The 21046-nt window shown below is 37.4% G+C and overlaps 1 non-coding gene across 1 annotated transcript; it reads left to right on the top strand.

The window, feature by feature from the left end:
* Nucleotides 1-6375: 6375 nt before the first annotated feature.
* On the top strand, nucleotides 6376-6513 carry LOC116882607. The gene has a single exon (XR_004385674.1). It is a non-coding gene; the product is annotated as a U4 spliceosomal RNA (small nuclear RNA).
* Nucleotides 6514-21046: the final 14533 nt, after the last annotated feature.

The following is a 21046-nucleotide window of genomic DNA, read 5'->3' as shown; positions in this document are numbered from 1 at the left end:
AGTGTCGGCAATAGAAATGTTACTGACCAGACCAGTGTGTGAGGGAGGAAATGCATTAATGCCCATGCGGTGTGCACCCTGTCCCTGGATTTAGTTCTAAGAACATTTCCTACAGGGCTTTTAACTGAATTTTATTGTTGAATACTCCGGATGAAACATACTGAAGTGTGAAATGGTCAGTTATAATTGGATAAACAAAATCGCTTGGATAAAATATTGTTAAACTGTGTGGCTGGCTGTTTCGAGTTCACTTCTCTTTATCTCAAGACGGGGTGTAGAGGGAGTGCAATGATTTGGCACTTTCAGAAGATGATTTTATGAACAAATTCATGGTTGCCAAGACTGAAAGACTTTGTAAGTCAATTTCATGCTGAGTTGTTTAAAACCATTTTCACATCAAACATTTCATAACTTTCCTACTTTGCAAATACCTTCCAAAGTTTGAATTCCCCTGAGGTAGATTGCATGATTTAGTTCTCCTTTAATTCCTTTGGGGAATTAATTTAACCTGTGAAAATACTCTCAAACTTTCATACTGATAGAGTCAGGAGGGGATATCAGGATATAACTTTAAATGCCTTTCCATAATAATGCTGAACCTTGAAATACATACCCTACTTTGATGTATGTCCCGTGTTTGCTGAAATACCATTTATAAAACCTGCAATTCCTGCATTGACTGAGGGCTTTACTGTTTCTCACTTGAGATTCTCTAGTTGATAGACGTATTGAGAAGTGCCTCTCACATTGAGTTAGAAATAGTTCTGGAGTATTTTGTTCCTTTAGGTCATAACAGATCTGCATTTCTGACAATGTAAGAAATGGGACATCTGTCCTGCCATTAGAATTTTGTTTGGGGATAGTTTTACCCAAGATTGAGAAGCAAATGAACTTTCTTTTTATCAATCTATTCATTCTTCAAGTATAATCTGTCAACCTTCACATGTCCTCAGTAATCTTTGTCGAATTTATTTTTTTAAGATTTTATTTATTTATTTGTAAGAGAGAGGGAGAGCCCAAGCAGCAGGCAGAGGGAGAAGCAGTCTCCCCACTAAGCAAAGAGCCCAATGTGGGATTTGATCCCAGGACCCTGGGACCATGACCTGAGCCAAAAACAGAGGGTTAACTGACTGAGCCACCCAGGAGTCTCCTTTGTGGAGTTTTGTAGAATTAATGGCTAGGAGATCTAGGAATGTAAAAAGCTTGATGCAAACTCTGGCTATTATCTCTCTGATATTTCTAAAGAGATTCGTGAGCAAGCAGCAGTGGCAAATGGAATTACCTTCCCCACATGTTGGCTGGTCTGCCTAACCTCCAAAACCGCGGATCTACTACCATGGCTGGCAGACACCTGGTGAAGATGATTACAGTGTCTAGCTCAGGCAGAGGTGAGAACCAGAGGGTAGAGGAGAGAGGGGGAGAAAGAAAGAGAGAAAGAGAGCAAAGAAGCAGAAACAAAAGCATAAAACGACTAGTGGGGGTGAGGGGGAGAGAGAGAGAGAGAGAGAGAGCACAATTAAAATTGGAGCTGTTTGTGAAATAAGCAGAAAAGATATTAGTCATTAGTTGTACTCACGGTCCTTAGCAAATTATCCATCACGTAGAATTTTCTTTTTATTTTATTTAATTAATTAATTTATTTATTTAAGAGAGAGTGAGTGAGCTCAGGAACAGAGGGGACGAGCAGAAAGAGAGGGAGAAATAGACTCCCTACTGAGCAGAGAACCCATCACGGGGCTTGATCCCAGGGGCCTGGAATCACGACCTGAGCTGAAGGAGATGCTCACCTGACTGAGCCAGGCTAGAGCAGGATGAGAAGAACCCTATAGGTCCTTTCCTTAGCCATCAGAGCAGGTCTACTGACAGTTGTCCAGATGCTAAGATGTTGAGGTAGTCTGAGGACTCTGTTTATAGATCATGACCTCAAGCACACTAAAAAGGCTTGTGATGAGATGTCTTAAATATTGGAAAGAAAATGTCTTTTTTTTAAAATAAATTAACTTAGATTGAAAATAAAATCTAGTTCTGCATTTTATATCAATTATTCACCTAGGGTCATTTTTGACTTTCAACCAGCAGCCAGTGTATTATAGTTCCATTAACCTGTTACCAAGAGAATTTCTTCTGCAAATATTGTGGGCAAAGTGTGTGTATGCGCACATTTGCTGTGTGTGTGCACATGAGTAAATAGGGTATGGAAAGGAGATAAAGACCATTTGGTCACCTTTTTCCTGTATCATTTGCTTGCATAGGAAAAAAGGAGATACATCAAGACTGGCCTCCTTGAAAGTCTAAAATTGTCTCCCTGGAAATTATCTTTGCTTTTTAAATAGTTGCTTATGCCTTCGTTACTTAACCCTTCTTCAGCTCAGAAAAAATAAAATATGTTGAAATATAAAAAGACTAAAGCTTAGTTTATGAAAAGCTGAAAATTTTATTTAACAACCCAAGATTTTAGAGTTAAATCAGTAATTTTTGAAAAGTAAACCAAACCTTCAATTGAGGTCTGGTTTTCCTTTTTTTTTTTCTTTTCTTTCTGTTTCTGGAAATATGTCTACCATTTATTATTCTTCATTTGTAAACAAATTCGGTATATTTTAGTAAACAACACAAAGATATTAGTTTTGTCCAACCACAAAGTTAACTTTGCACTGATTAAGAACATTCTGGTGTAACAAGTTTAGGGAAATTTTAAAGTTGAAAAATTGTACTGTCAAATTCAGTGGGGTGTTCTAGTTCAACAGAAAAGTAATATGTTTTCCTGATAGCTAATTGGACCAATTTGAATAACATACCTCTCTGTATCAAATAATTTGGCCAAGGGATTAGAAATGTCAATGGATATCCAGTTTGGATCTCTGGGTAGAATTAATAAACCTATATACTATGGAATAAAGTGTTAGAAGGAAGGTTTTATCAAAGAAAATTGTGTGTGCTGCTATCCAAAGAAAGTAAATGAGTAGTAGATGGCAAATAACACAAATATTCTAACAAAAGCATTGATAAAATATTTTTTCCTAGTTTCTCCATTTGCTATTGCTAAAATCAGCAAAATTTAAAAAAAAATCACATTTCTTTGTTTGCTGTGGCAGTGAGGGTGAAGAAGGTGCCAGAAGAAATCACAGCAAAGACTTCGCCTGTGTCTCTCCCTGCTTCGATATAACCCTCCTCCATTTGCCTTAGGAGTAGCATGATTCTGAAATACCGTACCAAATGCATAAGCAGTCAATGCAAAACCAGCACTTCTGAAGAGTAACTGAAATGAATGAATGGCAAATCTTCTTTTGACATTTCTATTACCTTTCTGTCTTCCATTAATTTTACTCTTCCTCAGTGTGAGATGATAAATATTGATGTCAACAAGTTGCCATCTATTTCCATCTCCGAAGATGTGCCATTTATCAGTCTTCTGCTTATGATCCAACTGATGCAAGATCTACCCACCAGGAAAAGGATAATTTATCATAAAAATAAAGAATGGAGTTCATTCAAAGTAAGACTTCAGGGCTAGTGACTAAGATCAGTGTTCCCTTATATGTTTTCAAATAGCTTTTGTTGACCAGAGAGAGACTAATGTTCTAACAGTTTTAATTTTGAAGGCAAGCTTTGAAATAAATTGACAATTCATTGGCAAAAATTTCAAGACACACAGCTCAGGATCCTGAGCAAAAATATAAACTTTGGTTTTATAAGACAATGGTTAAGAAAGTAGTTAAATTAGGTAACTTTTTTTACTGATTCATTGATCATTAATTCTTTTTCAAATCTTGAGTATCCATCTGATTCTGCAAAATTTTTTCTAATTTTTATGTCTCTTTTATGACAAATAGGGTGTGACCTCTACTTTTATGGCCCGGCTCCCAACTGGATGATAGCTGAATGGGATGGAGCTATCCACGTGAATAATGCCCCCAGAACAAGAATCCAGAGAACGCTGGTGAAATAAAATGTTAGCAGGCCTGAAGGATTTTGTAACTGAGTTTATCAGACCTTCAGCAAATAGTTAGTCCTCATTTGATATAACTGTTTGAAGAAACAGGGAAATTAAGGAAGCCTGTCTAACTCATTTTGCGAGTACATGGGTATAACAAACCTGGAGAATGAAAGTGTAAGAAATCGTTGGACCAATTTCACTCTGAACATCAATGCAAAAATCCTAGTGACATATTATCTTGCTGAAACCATAATGTATCTGAAATATGTTATAACCATTCAAGATGAATTCCAGATGTGCCAAAGTTATAGCAGACATTAGACCAATATTATCCACTATATTAATAGATTAGATGAAAGAAATAATTGAAAGATAAAATGAGAGAATGCTGAAAGTAATTTCTTACTCAGATTAGCCAATATTTAACAGTCTGACAATAGCAAGCCTTGTCCAGGCTGTTGGAAAGAGCTACAACTCTTTTACTTGCTGGTAGAAAGATAATTGTAACACTGCTCATACACAATTTTTTAATACCTTCCTTTAACCCAGGAATTCCATTTCTATGCACTCAAGGAGATATGCTTAGGAATGTTCAAAGTATAACTCTTTTTTTTTTTTTTTCAAAGATTTGATTTACTTCCTTCCTTCCTTATTTGACAGAGAGAGAGAGAGAGCAAGTGAGCACGAGCAGGGCGAGCAGCAGAGGCAGAGGAAGAAGCAGGTTCCACGCTGAGCAGGGAGCCAGATGTGGGGCTTAAGCCCAAGACTGGAACCATGACTTAAGCTGAAGGCAGATGCTCAACTTAATGAGCCACCCAGGCCCCCCCAAAGTATAACTCTTTATAATAGCAGTATCGGAAAAGAAGCTAAAGATCCATGACCAAGGGATGCTGAAATGTGATATGCTGGTATAAGCGGTTATGTGATCACTAATATGAGTCTTCCCAGTGTATGTATTTCAACAAGAGTAACTCTCAGAAACAACTTTTTTCAGAAATGACCAAAAAAAAAAAATTGCTGAGCAATTCAAACTATAGATTAATATTGACGTGAAGGATAAAAGGCACACCAGTCCTAAGATTTCATGGAGCTATTTGTATGCAGACTTTGTAGAAAGAAGTGGTCAGAAAGAATCCCTACTAATGTCAGGATATTGATTACCATTAAGGAGACAATGAGGGTTGGACAGGTATGGGTAAATGGACTTTAACTCAGTGTGCAATGCTTTATGTCTTAGATAAAGTCTGAAGCAAGTAAGATAAAATGTTACTGTTATATTTTAATTCTGGGTGTTAAATCAATGATGAACATTGCTTTATTCTATGGATTTTCTGTTTATGAGAAGTAGTTCATAACAAAACTATTAAAAATAATCTAAAACCCACATAATAACTTACATGAGCTTTGGAAATGAAATAAATTATACCACCATTATTGAGTATATTATAGTTAAAGGATTCAGGAAATAATTCCCTATTGACTGCCAAGCTCTTAGACTTCTTCTGACCTCCATTGAAAAGATACAGCCAACTGCTGCATGATCACTTGGCCCCCAGTGATCCCACAAATAATTTTCTTCCTCTCAAGAATGCTACCACTGTTCACTTTTCCTGATCAGATGCTTCCTCCTCAGTCCCTTTGATCCTTGCTGTTATTCTTCTCAACCCCTCATATCCAGATATTCATGAAAATCCTCTAAGTTCTGTGCATAAAATGTCTTCAGAACATAGCACCTAGTACTTCTCTCCATTACCACTAACAATGAATGACTTGGAGCCTAAACATTTTGCAGGTGAGTATTTAATATATATGTAATATATGTAATGTGTAATATATTCCAACTGACCCTCTTTTAAAGGTAAAATGACATTATAATATATATATTTCTATATAAATTGTATACATGTGTATTTATATACAGTATATATATGTGTGTGTATAGATATAGATATACACACACTGAGAGAATTATCTGTGTATCTTCCATACCTATTTACCCATCTATCAAGATTTTCCAAAATAAGCCTTACACTATTCCAGCACTATTTCAGTAATCTCAGAGTACCTTTTACTCCTTTTTAATAAAAAAAAAAAATGTGATTTGTAGCAAAAATCAAAGAGTTGCTAAATTTCAGGAAAAAAATTTTGTTCAACAGAGATAACTTCCTAACAACTGTTTTTTGCCACTATTAACAAGACAATTATGAAAGTTACGAGAATATGGATGCAGTTGGTGTTTTGACTGCAACTTGAAACATCTATTCATTTCTGTTTTCCCGTTCTCCCATTTCTCCATAGGTATATACTTTACTAAGCACTGTGTATATAGTACAACTTACTAGGTATATAATTAGTTTAAAATAGCACTTATAACTTGTGCTCTTTGTTTTGTATTGAAACTTTAGCATTTTAAAAGTTTATCTTTAAATTGATTCTATGTTAGCTTTGTGCAATGGCAGTATCGTAGCCAATGAAGTTTATCCGAAGCCGATTATTGCTAATTGAAATTGATTCTATGTTAGCGAGCCTTTCTCTTCCTGAGGGTTTGTTTTGTTTTGTTTTGTTTTGGTATGATTGCTTTTTGGACACCATTCCATTGCAACATTTCCCTCTTCCAGCTTGTGCTTTTCTGCATTGGGTTTTCCAGGTTATATTCTTCAAAATGCTTGTCGTTTGTCTTCTTAAAGTATTGAGTTGATGTATACTTTCTCTAGGGTCTCCTTTGTTACTACAATTCATCTTTGAATGGAGAAGATCTTTGTGATACTCTGTGCTGAGGAGTGGGCTGTGGTAACCCCAAGGCAGGTGGCAGCTCTGAATCCAATCCCTTTCCCTACCACCCCTGCTAAAATCATGTCATTAAATTTGTCATGTTCTTTGACTCTGGGCCATACTTTCTAAGGTTTGAGTTTCCAGGGTGGTTCCTACAAAAAAACGCCTAAGTATGGTGATTTCTGTTGTATTCTATATTCTTTACGAAGCCTTTTTAGATTGTAAGGGGAAAAGAGTTGCAGTATGAGTTCTAACTCCCCTAGACTCTAGCATGAACAGTCTATACGGACATTTCCTCACGTCTCCCAGGACCTGCCTGTGTTCCTCTTTCGATGACCTAATCAAGGGTATGTTTACAGCTTTACGAATTAAAAATGTCATTTCCTCTTAGACAAATCTGTTTTTGCCTCAAGTCTGAGAAGGCCTATATTGGTTCCCATTCTCTTCATTTTGGTTCAAAGATGACAGTGTGTGGGGGGTATATTGCGTAAGTGGATGGTTTCAAGTCCTGTTTTCAGCCTCGTTTCATCGAAGGAGGTAGTCTCCATTTTAATCATTTTTGCTGTTTTCAGTGACTTTTTGAAAGGGAAGCCTCTGGAAATCCATAGCAACAATTTCTCAGTCAGTCTTGGTGCTGCCAATTGACTTTTCATTACAGAATTTTCCCTGACTTGTAAGCTTGTATACCGACTCTGCTGTCAGTTCTCCTGAGAAGGCGTGCCACACCTCTCAGCTGCGGGCAACGTGCATCATTTTGCTCTAGGGAACCTTTCTATTTGTCTTTTATCTTTTTCCTTTAATGCAGCACTGTGAGAGTTAGTTCACACAATTTTCTTCATTTGTTGGTTAAATTTTCCATTTTTGCCTGGGATTCACTTGCATCTCTAGGAATTAGCATAATGCCTTAAAAAAAAAAAACCTCAGGAGCTCTGTGAGAGGAACTCAATGTTGTTATGAATTGTTTGAATGAATAAATTGCAGCGATAACCACGAGAACATAACCATGTAACTTTGCAGTAAATACGTAACAAGTGGCTATTATATACCAGGGATGTTTCTAGTGGCCAGAGATAGAGTACTGAGCAGCCCCATGGAGCTTGAATATTATGTAAGTATAAGAAAAAATCTGGCACCTGGATGGCTTAGTCAGTTAAGCATCCACCTTCAGCTCATGTCATGATCCCAGGGTCTTGGAATTGGGTCCCACATTGGGCTTCCTACTTAGTGGTGGGTATACTTCTCCCTCTACCCTTCCCCCCTGTTCATGATCTCTCTCTCTCTCCCCCAAATAAAGAAATAAAATCTTACAGAAAAAAGAACAAAGAAGCATACTGACACATACAGAAATGCAAGGACTATAAATCTTTTAAGACAAGTTTGTTATTTTACTCACTGATGGATACCCAACAATTAAGACAGTAGATACAATAAGTGTTGAATAAAATTTTATTGAATTAAAATTTAGGGGAAAGGTCAGGTAGTGGTGAGTGCCATGCAGATAATCTTATTGGGATGATATACTAATTTAGATGCTGTTTTATATTGTCTCCAGTGAATACTTTTTTGAGGAGATAACTTATTGGTTGAAATTTCATGCAAGACTCTCAAGGCATTTATTATTTGAAACTGAATCTCCCATAAGATTTTTAAAATTAATATATAATGTATTATTTGTTTCAAGGGTACAGGTCTGTGATTCATCAGTCTCACACAATTCATAACACACACCATAGCACATACCTTTTCCAGTGTCGATCACCCAGCCACCCCATCCCTCCCACCCCCCAAACCCCAGCAATCCTCAGTCTTTTTCCCAAGATTAAGAGTCTCTTATGGTTTATCTCCCTCCCTGGTCCCATCTTGTTTCATTTTCCCCCTTCCCCCCCACCCCCACCCTGCCTCTTAAATTCCTCATATCAGAGAGATCATATAATTATCTTTCTCTGATTGACTTATTTTGCTTAGCATAATACCCTCTACTTCCATCCATGTCATTGCAAATGGCAAGATTTCGGGGGGTTTTGATGGCTGCATAGTATTCCCCCCTAAGATTTTAAAGAAAAATCAAATTTTTAGATAACCATGTATGCATAAAGGGGCATGTCTTTTATCTATTTTTTTACTGCTACAAAAAGTAAAATAAGCAATGCTGTTTTGAAGTCTCTAAATGTACGAGGACTTGAAATATTTAAATTTAGAGAAATTTAAGGAATCAGGAAATAGGAGTTTCCAGTGTACAACTCAAGAACTAATGCTGGTGGGACTTGATTTATTCTCTTCCCTTCAACAACTTGTTAAAGACTCTTTATTTTAGATGTTTTAACTGCCTCTATTTCTATATTTTAACTATATCTTTCTAACTAAGAGCAGCCTAACATTTTTCATTTTTTATTTCTCTGTTTTTGTCTATATCAGTTGTCTTAACATCCCTATTGCAAATGCTGGCACAAGAATTGGTGTCCTGAATACCATTGACGGCCCCTTCCTATAAAGAGGTCTGATTTTGCATCTGAACATTTTTGTCCATTAAAAAGACTAAGGCTGAGTGGTTTAGGTAGAGTTATAATAAATGTTGCACTTGTAAAACCAATCTCTTTGGAGGCACATGAGACAACATTATGTTTGTGGAAAAGATGAGACCATCTGCTGTATTCACTGGATTGATGTCATGACCCCAGAATGTTCTATGGAGTCAGTCCTGTATTCCAGCAACACCATTATCCTGCTTCTGTTTGGCACAGGTACTTTTATTGTTGACCTTTAGATGACATTCTCAAAAACTAGATACATGTGTCAAATAATTATTGAAGCCTATTGTGGATTTAGTTTCCATAAGTGTTCCTACATCTTTTTTTCAAGTTTCCCATCAAAATAACTGTAATATATAATGTTAAATGCCCAGTGGCCTATCAGGTCAAGCATGTATGACAAATGTTAATATCCTGGGTGCAAAGAGTACATCTTTTTACTTTTTTCTCTGTAAATCTACCTATTTTGAGCTCTCTCTCCACTTTAAAAAAAAAATGGACACTTTTCATGTACTGGGTTCTACCTAAATAAGTGTAACCTTTATGTTGCAAATGGGGAAAGAAAGCCAGAAGGGATAGCACAAAAACATGACTGAGGATATCCAACTAGGAAACCCTTGGCAGGGGTAGGCTGCAGCCTTCAGTACTGGCATCCTTTTATTATAGTAACTTAGACTGGCTTTTAAAGAAAAAATGTATAGTCACCTTATCCATGCTCTTGAATCATATCTGCCATCATTTTAAAAATTTTTCTGAAAAATTCAGAATTCCTGAAGAATTCTGATTTTTTATTTTGGCTCACTTTATGTGGAAGCTTCTCCATGGAAATTTATCACTTTATCTTTTTCATTTTGTGCTTTTAATCTGTGTCCTTCATTTTATTTTTTGTATAAGAGAAATGAATTTAGACCACATATCTAGGGCTTGAGTCATAAACGTGGATAGGAAAATATTTCCTTCTTAAATTTTTATATAAAAACTTATAGTGTCTAATTCTTTTTTCTCTACAGCAGCGTATTTGCTTAACGTGTTCAGTTCTCTGGTATTGTCATATTAGTAACCTGTAGTAGTAACTCATACTCATTTTGATACAGATCTAAATGATATAGTGCAGTCACCTTGGCCTTGGACTGATTTATCAATTTTGTACCCACATAATCATTGACAGCTTGGCATTCTTTTTTACACAATAACAATCACATTGGTCTTCTTTCTTTCTTTCTTTTTTTAAGATTTATTTTCTTTATTTCTTTATTTTGCAGAGAGAGCACAAGTATTCAGAATGGCAGGCAGAGGGAGAGGGAGAAGCAGGCTCTCTGCTGAGCAGGGAGCCAAAAGAGAGGCTCAATCCTAGGACCCTGGGGTCATGACCTGAGCTGAAGGCGGGCACTTAAGCGATTGAGCCAGCCAGGTGCCCTACATTGTTCTTATTTCTTATAACAATTCTTCCTTTCCCATTGGCTCATTCTTGTGATCTTTTTCAACCTTATTTATTTATCATCCAACATAATCACCCCTGAATTTCCAAGAGAGATTTAAAGAAAGCACTATGTTTGGGTGAATAGTTAATTGGCATTTTCACAGCTCTACAATGCTGCAAACATTTTTTGTTGTTCTTCCAAACATTTTTTAAAAAATATTTATTTATTTGAGAGAGAGGGAGAGTACAATCCAGGGGGAGGGATGGGGGAGAGGGAGAAGTAGACTCCCCATGAAGTGCAGAGCCCAACGTGGAGCTTGATCCTGGGACCCTAGGATCATGAAGTGAGCCCAAGGCAGATGCTTAACCAACTGAGCCACCCAGGTACTTCTGCTGCATTTTTTTTTTTTTTTTGAGATTTTATTTATTCGTCAGAGAGAGAGAGAGAGAGAGCACAAGCAGGCAGAGTGGCAGGCAGAGGCAGAGAGGGAAGCAGGCTCCCTGATGATCAAGGAGTCTGATGAGGGACTCGATCCCAGGACCCTAGGATCATGACCTGAGCCAAAGACAGCTGCTTAACTGACTAAGCCACCCAGGTGCCCCTGTTGAAAACATTTTAACATGCATTTCTCTCTCGTTTCTCTTAAGGTTGTGAAGTTTCTGGTTAGGTAATGTTATCTCAGTTTGCAGACGACAAGATGGGGGGGGTCAAACTGTGTAAGTGACTTAATATCGTATAGTGTATAAGCCCAAATAATCTGCCCCTACACCATATCACTACACGTCTCTTCATATTCCCTTCTTACCCACTAGTCAGACATCAGAAGACTTAATTGTTGCAGAATGCTAAAAAATAGATGCAATGATTTGAATTCCTGTTACATTTCATCCCCTTTAAATGGTAGCCAGATAAATAGAGAAAACAAATGGAAATGGTTTCCAGGTAGAAGGATCTTTGGAATCAGCCAGTCCAAATATATCACTTCACAGATGGAAATACACACATACACAGACATAAGCGCACATCAACAACTCTGATGATTCAGAAGACTGTATATTTTTGAACGGCCACAATTTGCAAATGTTATTCAATTTTTTCCCGAAGAAGAGTTAATTAATATTTATTGAAGAAATGAAATTAAGGAAAATTTTCTTCAGGACTCTAAGATATTTCTGAGCTACATTTAACACTTAGAAAACAGTCTGGGTTGACAAAGCCACACGAGGTCCGTTTAAGTGGCTGACAGATCAGGGAGTCTATTTTTAAATGTGAGTCAGCTTATCACTGGAATGAACATCAGCAAGAGGATTCTAGTTACCACATCTAGTCTTGCAGGTAAGAACCAATCCTGAAGTTTTATTTCAGACATTTCTGGAGCTTGAAACACTTTCATCGGGATTCGTGGCCTGAGGAATAGATCACTTTTGTTAGAGGAAGTGACCAGGACAGTCTACTCTGATAGCACCAAATCCTCAGAACCTTCTAATCTTAATATCATGAACTTTCTACTGCTACTGAAATTATCTTTTTTTTAAATTAACATATAATGTATTATTTGCTTCGGGAGTAGGGGTCTGTGATTTGTCAATCTTACACAATTCACAGCATTCACCATAGCACATGCCTTCCACAGTGTTCATCACGTAGCCACCCTATCCTCCCACCCTCCAACCCCCCAGCAACCTTCAGTTTATTTCCTGAGGTTAAGAGTCTCTTATAGTTGGTCTCCCTTTCTGGTTTCATCTGTTTATTTTTCCCTCCCTTCCCCTGTTATCCTCTTATTTCTCAAATCCCTCATATCAGTGAGGTCATATGATAATTGTCTTTCTCTGATTGACTTATTTCGCTCAGCATAATACCCTCTAGCTCCATCCATGTCATTGCAAATGGCAAAGTTTAGGTTTTTTGCTGTCTGGATAGTATTCTGTTGTATACATACACCACATCTTCTTTATCCATCCATCTGTTGATGGACATCTAGGTTCTTTCCATAGTTTGACTGTTGTGGACATTGCTGCTATAAACATTCGGGTGCACATGCCCCTTCAGATCACTACCATTGTATCTTTAGGGTAAATACCTAGTAGTGTGATTGCTGGGTTGTAGGGTAGCTCTATTTTCAACTTTTTGAGGTAACTTCATACTGTTTTCCAGAATGGCTGCACCAGCTTTCATTCCCACCACTGTGTAGGAGGGGTCCCCTTTCTACGCACCCTCGCCATCTGTCATTTCCTGACTTAATTTTAGCCATTCTGACTGGTGTGAGGTGATATCTCATTTTGGTTTTGATTTGTATTTCCCTGATACCGAGTGATATGGAGCACTTTTTCATGAGTCTGTTGGCCATCTGGATGTCGTCTTTGCAGAAATGTCTGTTCATGTCTTCTCCCCATTTCTTGAAATTATCTTTTTTTAATCATTAAATTGATTTGAAGACTTGAAGACCAAGTTCGTATATGCAGATATTTTCTTGGAAGTAATAGGAAAATCATTATCTCCTGTTGACATGATTATGAATGTTCTAAAGTAAGTTCATTCATTATAAATTCTGGAACCACAAAGAAGAGTGGAGAAAAAGCTTTCAGTGGGTGGTTGTAGTTTATCATCAAAATTCTGACTTAGATATGCTCCTCAGGTAAACTGGGAAGACCTGGGCAGCTCTGGGCAATTAGACACATTTGGTGCTGGGAATCAGCAAGAAAAGGGATACGATCAGGAAGTACATGTAGGTGATGTCATAATCCTGTTTCCTCTAGTTCAACTGTGGTTTTACATGTTTGCCTGTTTGTATTTTTACTATGGTAAAGATGTGCTATATAAACTTATGTAAATTGAAAACTCGTGGTTTTCATCATTTGTGAGTAATGTAGAAGGTCAGTAACCATAGTAATTTGTAATTTTCCTGAATCAAGAGGTTGGGACTGGGACTGAGACACTGAGAGAGTCATAAGAGATGTCCATGTGGCCAAACACGTTCTTATGTCTGGGTGGTCAATATTTCCCTTCAGCACTTTGTGAGCAGTGACTCTTCTGAAATAGTATTTAAACAATAGTCAGGATTAAAAAAAAAAAAAAAAGTTTAAGAAAGGAGTGATTCTTAGCTGGAACAAAGAAGCATGAGATCTGTTAAAAAGAGGATACACAGTGGTGATTCAGATCTGTTTTGTGAATTAACCAATATATGCTCCATAACAAAAGAATAATTTTCAAAAATCCAAAGCATTACGGTCAAGGCAGTTTGCTAAATGTCAAGTAACACGTTTGCTTTTGGTAATAGGCTATGTGCAGAAACATAGAACAGTTGCCAGAAATGTAACTGAATGCAGGTCAGAGATCTGAAGAAAGCCTTTGGAGATATTCTGGGGCAAAGGTCTGAAGTTTTTCTATTCTTACATCAAACTATATTATGTAGGATGTCTTTTTTCTCCACAAATCTGTTTGTGAAGATGAATGCAAGTGTGTACATATCTAATATTTTTTTTGTTTTCTCTTGAGCTGGAATGAAAATAGCTTTGGTCAAAAAGATATATCTTTTTGGAGATATGAAGATATGCTTCATATCTTGGAGTGTTGAATTGGGTGGATGGGGCACTTCTTCTGAAAGTCAGAAGCTCATTCTACTCTTCTTCTCCACTGAATTGGCAAGCACATCTGAACACTGTTCTCAATACCACATTGTATCCCAAGGGAGGAAAGTAATGCTGTGAAAAAGGGGCTGACACATGATGAATTGCAGCACGCAGAAGTCACTGCGATCCTAATTATTCCCTCCACTAATTTTACAGAAAATAAGCTGAGCAACTCCCTATGTAGAAGCTTCAATTCAGTAATGATTAAATCATACGAATTTGGGAAAGTAAATCAAATCCTTTTTCAGTCAGAGCAAAACCATCCTCAGATAAAAGGAAGATCACCTACTAAATTAATAGTAAGATTAGTTGTGCCAAATGCAAAACCCTAAAGTATTTGCAAATATGACACCTTCTAAATATGAAATGAAAGCCTAAGCAATCCCTAAGTGGTGTGGGCTCTTTCTAACTTATTTTTCTCACTGCAGTTTTAATTAACATAATTCCCTATTACTGTCTGCCTTATTTTACTCCATAGCAGTTACCATCTAAAGAATTCATTTCATTTTTAAAAACTTACTACTGCTTTGGCTACTGATACTCTTATTCCCTGACATTTAATCGCTGGTATTTGATTTTTTTCTTCTCTTTAAAAGCATACTTTAAAAGAGCCTACATAAAATTAGTTTTTAGGTATGACCACCATCAGATTCTAGTATGCTGGTTTTTTACTTAAAATACAAAATAAAGATTAGTAGAGCAAATGCAATATGGTTTTCTCCATCATCTCTTTTGTCTTAAACATTTGTGTATGTGTTTATTTACATACATAGTTTGTTACTAAAACACTTCTTCCCCTTGTCTATCCCCTGCAGTGGGGTATAATTAATAAATAATGGGGGAAATTTTCTCTTTAAATTCTTCTTTCAAACTTAAGACTGAGTAACAAATGCATGAAATTAAATAGTTTCTTTTATACTTTAACCCAATATCACTTAATCTAGGGATATTTTATCAGTGGGAGATAGTGATATCTTAATTTTAATTTTTATTTTTTTTAAAAGATTATTTATTTATTTATTTGACAGAGATCACAAGTAGGCAGAGAGAGGCAGGCAGAGAGAGAGGAAGAAGCAGGCTCCCTGCTGAGCAGAGAGCCTGATGTGGGGCTCGATCCCAGGACCCTGGGATCATGACCTGAGCTGAAGGCAGAGGCCTTAACCCACTGAGCCACCCAGGCGCCCGAACGATATCTTAATTTTTAAACGGATGTTCTAGAAATCCCTTGACCTGTCAATTTTTAGAAATAAGAATATTAAGAAACAATAGTCCTAGTTACTTTTTATTAGATGCTTGAATCCCTATGATGTCCAAAAGCTTTATATAGTTTTTCCAACTCTGAGTGTTCTAGTTATGGTATTGCATGAGAATTAAAAGCATGGGTTGGAACTCTGCACCATGCACACTAGTGGGCAAATTACTCTCCTCACTTTTCTCTGTGCCCACAGCTGCAGCCTCCCCACAGGGCATCATGTTGCTACCAGCGCTGTCTTCAAGGTCTGTTCACTGCTCATGCTGTCTTCATCACCCTCTTCAAAGTTTACCCAACCCTCGCTGTTGCCCGGTTTCAATACAACGCCAACATTTCATGAGTTTGTTATGGCGGCACCCAATTTCTCGCTTCTAAGCTCTGTATTAGTGATCGCCGCATAACGAATTACCCGCCAATTTATCAGTTTAGAACAATAAAAATGAATGGTCTCATAGCTTCTGGGAGTCAGGAATTGGGGACTAACTTAGTTGAAGGTTCTGGATCAGAGTCTCTCAGGGCTGGAGTCATCTGATAGCTTGACTGGGGCTGGAGGATTGTCTTCTCAGTTTACACATGTGGCTGGAGGCCACACGCTGCAGATCCTCACCGTGTATGCCTTTCCATGGGCCTGCTTCAATGTCCCTGTAGCATAGCATGTACCTTTCCCCCAAGAAAGTCATCTGAGAAGACAGACTGAAAGAGAGAGAGAGAGAAAGAGAGGGGAAGAGCCTAAAGAGGAATCTGTAACCTTTTACAGTCTAAATTGGGGAATTCCACATCACCACTTTCACCATAATTTATTTAAATGAATCACTAAGTACAGATCATACTCAAAAGGACAGGAATTAAGCTCTATTTCTTTGAAGGAATAAGAAGCAAAGAATTTGTAGACATATTGGAAAGGACTAGAGAAGGATTTAAAAAAAATAGTTGAACTTTAAGAAAGAAAATTTGGCATATGTATGAAAAATAAAATATACTTTCTTTTGACCCACCATTCCACTTCTAAACATTTTCACATAGAGATCATGAGAAAAATGGAATATATATATATATTTTCCATTATTTACTATTATGTAAAAACATGAAAATCAGCATTTTAAGTGTAATCTTATTTAAATATGTATGCAGTATGTATATGTACAGAACAATTACTGGAAGAACATTTACAAATGCATTTGCATTTATGAATTTTAAGGTATAAAAGCAGGATTTTAGATCATTTTTTAACCTCTTACACATTTATTTTTTTGATTTTTAATAAGTAGGTGTTAACCATCATAGTCAGAAGATAAAACCAGTTTCATTTTGTTAAAAACAATGACAAAATCAAAATGGCAAATAATCTGTATGTCTACAATGAAAAGTTTTATGTATGTCAGTAAAACAATGTAAAGAGAGAATAGTGAATTGTTATAATTACAATAATGATTTGGTATTTCTAATTAATAAAATTAATTAGGAGAATCAAGGCATTAGACCTCAAAATAAGTACAAACAGTTTAAGTAGAAAATATTTATAACCAAGGACTTACAAGTTGCTAACCTCATTGAACATATATAGGTCTTATTTTAATGATCAGTCAGCAGCATGTGACAGACTTTGTAATGCTTTCATCCTTGAAATTGTTTTTCCCATTGATTTCTGATGCATCATATTCTTGTGGTTTTGGTTTTGTGTTTCCTACCAAACTGGCAGTTCCTTTTTCTTACCTGGGAGCTTTTATTTTTTTGTTACTTATTTTTTATTTTAAACAAGATCAAGTTTCTCCAAAACCAGTGAGCCTAATAATGCCTACATTGGTGGGAGAGGAGATGTTAAGAGTTTAATTTGTCCAAGAGATAAAGAGATGGCAGAGACAGGCCATCTCTTTATCTTTATTTATCATCATCATCTTTATTTTTTTAATCTTTTTAAAGATTGTATTTATTTATTTATTTATGAATGAACTTATTTATTTGAGAGAGAGGGAGTGAGAGAGAGAGCATGAACGGGGTTGGGGGCAGAGAAGGAGGGAGAAGCAGGCTCACCGCTGAGCAGGGAGCCCCAGACATGGGGCTGGATCCCAGGACCCTGAGATCATGACCTGAGCCAAAGGCAAACACCTAACCAACTATGTCCCCCAGGGGCCCTGAGATAGGAACTTTAAGGGGAATGCTGCAGGTGGGTTCACTGTCTAATTCTTAATTCAGGCAGTGTTCCCTTGGCAAGTCACTTTGCTCATGTGAGAAGTATTTGATAGAACGCTTGAGAAGATAGGTTTGAATGATCAATTTTCAAACTTCCTGTACATCACAATTATTTTGGGACCCTAGAAAAAAGACCCGTTATTTGATTTCACCACCCAGAGATTCTGATTTAATACATTTGAAGTGTTGCCTGGGATGTTCACCCTTGGCAGGCTTGGGCACCCAGATGGCTCTCCCTACGATGCTGAGTTATTCATGTGCCTGAAGGTCAAGTTTGTCACGACTGGCAGAGCACTTCGGAAGATGTAGCTTAAATGGCCCTAGCCCCCCATCTGGCAGGACAGTCTGTTATAGGAGGGAATGAAGATTAGATGGAAAGGATGGTGATTGTGACAACTTCTTTTTCAGTAGCGTGTAGGATGAGCAGAACAGACATGGATCTGCCAGGGCCATCAACTGGGAAAAGAAGGAAAAAGAAGAAGAAAGCTAATATGCACGAGCTTTCTGGCTCCTAAGATTTATGAAAATCCGGGTTCAAGGAGCCAGCCACCGAAAGCAAGGACAAGCAGAAACCAAAGAAGACACCAAAACACTTCACTTGTTGGAATTCCGAGAGAGAGTTTATTCCACTTACTTACTTGTTTTAAAGATATAAACAAAAGTTATAAACTCCCTAAATGGTGTGTATATAGCTGGTTGAGAAGGAGGTGACAGAGACAGTACAGAAACTATCTCACCAACGATGACGAAGGATTTTCCACATAATTTAAAAAGAAAGCAGGCAAACTAATGAAATCCAAAGCAGGGCAGCCATGAAGAAATCCACACATAGAAACATGATGGTGAAATAAGAATTTTGCAGTAACAACAGCAAAACGTTAAATTGCCTTTTTCACTCTTTTTTTTTTTTTAATAATGGAGATATAAGTGGGATACATTGTATCAGTTTCTGTTGCACAACATGATTTGGTACACATATACACTGGCAAACGATCACCACAATAAGTCTAGTGAAATCTATCATCACACAGTCACACTTTCCTTTTTCTTATGAGAAGTTTTAAGATCTATTCTTGCAGTGACTTTTAAATATACTATCCAGTATCATTAAGTGTAGTCAACTGGGTGCTGACTCTTATATCCTCAGGACTAATTCATCTTGTAACTGGGAGTTTGTACTTTATGACCACTTTTTTTTTAAATTACATTTTCTCTACTTAAAATAGTCCCCAACAATCTATTAATTTCCAAAACACCAGTGTTTGCAGTGATTTCTCAGAAACATTTTTCGAGAGTGCTCATGACCTTACAATTTAGCACTAGGCCATCATTATGTAATTACTCCAAGACCGTCGTTTCCTGGTGAGTTACAGCTATTTCCACTTTCAAAAAGTCAGGCAGTCTGTGAGATGATAGGAAATAAGGTTTTTCCAGCTTTGGAATAGCCAATCAGAGGCTGTCTTGCAAAGCAGGCTTTTTTCTTAATCTAGCTCAAGATACCATGTACCTAATTATTACATGTCTAGGTGGTATATTTTTGATTGAAGGTACATCCTTTAAAATGTCCAGCTCTGGAAACAGCGTTCAGACTCTTGGCGGAGAGATGCATGTTTATCTTATTTACCCTGGGTTCCTGTGCTCAGCGTGCCTGCTACTCAGTTTCCATGTGATTTGAAAAAGACCCTGGGGATTGTTTACGCAACAAATTCAGGATGTCCATCTCTGGGTATTGCGCACCTGTTATTACTAACACATACATGAATATCAGCCAGTCACAATAAAAGGAGTATTACGCTCTAAATGCTGTAGGGATTGTATTTTCTGATTAAAAATAATCTGATTAAAAATGCCATTGAGCTAAATCCTTTGAGTTGAACCGTGGCTTTCTCAAGAGAGAGCGTGAATCATGAGGTCTTCAGAACACAGCTCTTGTTATGTGTGAGCACTGGGGCAAAGCTTTCCCTGACTTTTGAAATTTTTATACAGCAACACGGACTATAACTTCACGTGTCACTTTTCAAAAAAATTTTTTTTTAAGTTGAGTATGAACTTCTCAATACAGGCCTCCTTTTTGGGAACTTTAAAGGCTAAGAGCTCCTGCCAGTCTTGCTGAAGGGCCTCCAATGGTAGTTTCAGGGATAGAAAAATCACAGGCTTGTAGAGTTTGGGGACCTGTACAGTTTCTTTAATACTTAATAGGTTTCCAGAAAATTCATGTCTGATAGTAATACGGTAAATCAAGCTATTCACCAGTTGAAAACAACTCATTGTTAAATGTTGATAAAAGCATCAACAAATAAATTTGTTTGGATAATAAGAAGTCATCATGCCTGAATGTAGATTAAGGTACCCCCCAGAAGGGGAAAGTCACTGAGTTCCTCCAGGCAATTACAAAAAAAGAAAAACAAAAAACTACTTCGGACCCCGTGGGCTCTTATGTGAATTCACATCACCTGGATTTTGCAGGGCCTTCGATCTCTCTCAGAAACAAATGAAAATCCTCATTAGAAGAATACAAATAATCCATCCTTGGTTCTAAAAATAGACTATCAATAATTGTACAAGGAGGCTGGGCAGTGTAGATGCTGATTGGGCCAGTTGTGTCTGCTAGCTGGCCGTTAATGAAGCTGGGATTCCATCTTCCCACAGAGACTGGGAGTCAGAGGCCCTGTGGCTGATGGTCATGTTCCCAAGCAATGGTTTTCAGGTCCTTGAGAAAAACTACTGAGTGGTTGGAGACAAAGAGACAAAGGGCTCACAGTTGCAAGTCCTTTTTAGAAAATGCTCTAATAAGCTGTGATCAGAGGGCCTGTCCTTGGGTGTTGGCTAGAAGCAAACTAAACTCTTCTGGCAGCATTGAGCTTTCTCCGGCAGGAATTTTAAGAGAGGCTGGGTCATGTGCAGTGTTAAGCTATTGGAAACTATGTTTTATTTTTAAGTATTTTAATGGGAGAAGAAATGAATGGGTAAAATCATTTGTGGGTTTTTTTTTCCCCCACAAATCATTTTGCTTTTTTATAGGCCGATGTTAGACCCTAGTTGAGAAGGTGTTTCAGAGGAGCCTGAGTAGAGTTTGTTCAGACAGAGAATCTCTGTTAGTGTATTTTAACAAAGTTTTTTTGTTGTTGTTTTATTTTGTTTTGTTTTTTAAGACTTTATATATTTGACGGAGAGAGAGCACGCAAGTAGGCAGAGTGGCAGTCAGAGAGAGAGGGAGAAGCAGACTCTCTGCTGAGCAGGGAACCCAACTGTGGGACTCAATGCCAGGACCCTGAGACTGTGACCTGAGCCGAAGGCAGACATTCAACTGACTGAGCCAT

Source organism: Lontra canadensis, unplaced genomic scaffold (assembly GCF_010015895.1).
Source record: "Lontra canadensis isolate GAN:19392208 unplaced genomic scaffold, GSC_riverotter_1.0 scaffold85, whole genome shotgun sequence".
Classification (NCBI taxonomy): Eukaryota; Metazoa; Chordata; class Mammalia; order Carnivora; family Mustelidae; genus Lontra; species Lontra canadensis.
The sequence above is the reverse complement of the archived record's forward strand: the minus strand, read 5'-3'. Positions and strand labels throughout refer to the sequence as shown.